We start from the raw sequence: 3,182 nt of genomic DNA on the forward strand, positions 1-3,182 counted from the left end.
GTGTATAAGCCCTAAAAGGAATGGAAATAATTCTTATTAATAAATATATTATGCAGTTTTAAAGACTTAACATATATAAATCATTTCTAATAATGATAGGCATGTAATATACATTATACAATTATTTACTAAGCATTTTTATATTGTCATGGATTATTGTCTTGTATTTTCTCTTCTAGAGAAATGAGTCAAAATTACAAGCTAAAGCCCTGGCCAGGTGGCTGAGTTGTTTGAAGCATGATCCCAAAGACCAAAAAGTTTGTGAGATTGAGCCCTAGTCATTGTACATACCTAGGTTGCAGGTTCAACCCCCGGTTAGGGAACATATGGGAGGGAACTGATTGATGTTTTTCACATTGATGTCTCTCTCTCTCTCCCTTTTCTCTCTCTCTAAAATCAGTAAAGATATCTTTGGATGAGGGTTAAAAGAAAAAAAAAAACAATTATAGGCTACAAAAATGCTATAGCTGTTTTATTGGAATATCATATAAATTTTTTTTTAATTTTTTATTTCAAAGACTTTTATTACAGGATGTTAATATGTTCAGGACACTTCAGAGCACCTTATACTTCTAATCAGGTTTCCGGTAACTGGTTTTAAAGTATTACTTGAGTATTTTTCTTATACTGGCCTTCAGGCCAAAGTACTATTTTGTGATTGTTTAAGAGATGTTAATTTGATTAAACAGTTTATCCTTAATAACCTGAGACATCAATCTGTGGATAGCTTCTATGGTAGTTTTACAGCTGTCTCGCGTAGCTTTGGCAAGTTTGTCTTCTGACTTTCGGTCGTGTGTTTCTAAACTCAACATGAAACTCCCTTGTCCCAGCTGGGCTCTGATTGTTCTAATTTTTCAGACAAGTCAAAGACCTGGCCAGCGGTATAGTCTGCATTAGTAATCAAGCTAGAGGAGCTCAGTGTATTCACCCAACATTTATTCCACAAAAGCTCAAGCAATTTGCGGTCCAAAGAGGACATGAAAAATGAGACTTCTAAGGCATCGTATTGTTTGCAGTGTACACTTAAGTCTTCTATTTTATTAAGTGAGATAGTCTGGTACTCAGAAGGTCCTTCATCAGGAGGTTTGTAGCCCTTTGGGTATGTCCTAAAGGCTCCAAGATTCACTTTCCCTGCAGATATTGTCCTTGTTGGGTCAATCACCACTGCTACGAATGGCTCCTGGAACTGCTGATTGAGCATCTGAGTACTAACATCGATCCCAGAAAGCCAGAAGCCATAGCCAGGGTGGCTACGATACCAGCCAATTGCATTTTCAAGGCGGCCAACCTATTTGGCATTTTCTATATATGCAGCCATGTACTCACATGCGGCAGCCTGAGCGTTTACTCAGATTTCAGTGCCCTCTACAGGCAAAGCAAAACTGACCATAATGATCATCGTTTCACCAGCCACCTTTCCCAGCATCAAGCCCATCACTTCCAAGTTGCCTCCTGATCTGGCATGCATCACCATTTTCAGTAGAGCCAATGCTGAGATTTTGCAGTACTTAAAGTAATGGTGATCCTTAGTCCAGGGCTTCGCCGCCAGGATTTCTTGCTTCTGTTTCTTGTCGTATTTGTAGATTTCATAAATGCTCGGGGCTTCTTGCATGTTGTTGGCCAATTCCCAGGTTTTCTGGGCCATACAACTCCCGGACGCCGCCATCTCCAGGAAACCGAGAAGCTGTCGCTTCCACAACCAAGACGCAACTTCACCTCGTTGGGTTTCCAGGTATGGGCTTCGGACCCCGCACCACAGATGCAAATTCGTACTAGCCTCTCGAGGTAGCCATGACACCTCGGAATATCATATAAATTTATAGATTGGTGAGAATTGACATATTTCATGTATTGAGTTTTGTTATCTATAAACATATTTTCCTCACTTATTCTAGTCTTCTATAATATCATTAGATACTTTATAGTTTTTTAATAGAGAATTTGCACTATTTTTTGAATATTTTATATACTTAGCTCAGTTTTATTATTTCTTGTATATGAACCCATTTTGTCTCTTTAACGTATTTTAATTGTACATTACTGATGTTTAGGAAAGCTACTAATTTTAATTTTGATATTGTATAAGGTATCTTATTGAACTCTCTTATTCCTTCTAGCTGTTTTTAAGTTATCATAGATTATCTAGGACATTTACTTTGTCATCTAGAAAGAATAATCATTATAGCATCTAGATATCTCAGATTATCTAGGGATTTCACTATATCATCAAAAATATTACTATATCATCTAGAAATAATGGTGTGCGATTTTTCTTTATCTTTTTCTTGTTGTAATTTTCCTTTTTGATGTTACCATAGAATTGAACTTCCATGAGAGTGCCCAAGAGTAGAAGTAACAAGGGACTTATTAACAGCTAGCTTATTCATTGTCTTTACCTTTTCCCCATCTTCTGTCTCCCCATAAAATAAAACCTCATTAACATATTATTTTTCTTCCACCACTTGTTATCACCCATGTTTAATTCAAATAGAGTTTACCTGTAGAAAATTTATTTTATCACTGTGTACCAATAAACATTAGCCTTAGTTCTGTATTTACTCTTTTCTAGTTTTTTTCTTAACCTTCTTTCGCATGTTCTATATCTTTGTTTTAAAATTATTCTATTATTATTATTTTGCAGAAGTAACACCTTTAGAATTTCATGTACAACCTTGTGTAGAAAAAATTTTAGAGTCTTTACATTTCTACAAGTGTCTTGTTCTGCCCTGTCATTTAGTATTAGTTTAACTGTATATTAGACCCTAAGTTTAAAATCATTTTCTCTCAGGACTTTAAAGACATTGCCATTGAGAAGGATGAAGCCATTCTGACTCTTGTGTATTCATTAAGAATTATCTCACTTGCTTATTTTCCCTTAAAAAAATATATTCCCATCTTTCTTTCAGGATTTATTTTTACTTCCCCTCTCTCTCCTTTACTTTTTAACAGTATACATCAATAGAAGAACCATATCATAGTCCTTGAAAATATAAAGAAGTTTGGAAGTTATGTCAAAGCAGATATGAGAGTTCTGGAAGTCAGTTGTAAAGGTTATTATTAAAGCAACAGGAAGTGCTGCCTTATTTGGATGAGGGATTGGGAAGAGTAGAAGTCAGCTGTGGAATCTCAGGACAATTCTGCAGCTAGGGAATGAAGGGCTTTCCCTTTGTAACTCTGTAAAT

At 35.8% G+C, this 3,182-nt stretch overlaps 1 pseudogene; it reads right to left on the reverse strand.

Annotated features, from left to right (window-relative positions):
* Positions 1 to 662: 662 nt before the first annotated feature.
* On the reverse strand, positions 663 to 1,680 carry LOC150021999 (COP9 signalosome complex subunit 5 pseudogene; annotated as a pseudogene).
* Positions 1,681 to 3,182: the final 1,502 nt, after the last annotated feature.

Source organism: Furipterus horrens, unplaced genomic scaffold, assembly GCF_987537825.1.
Source record: "Furipterus horrens unplaced genomic scaffold, mFurHor1.1.pri manual_scaffold_1, whole genome shotgun sequence".
In the NCBI taxonomy this organism is placed as follows: domain Eukaryota; kingdom Metazoa; phylum Chordata; class Mammalia; order Chiroptera; family Furipteridae; genus Furipterus; species Furipterus horrens.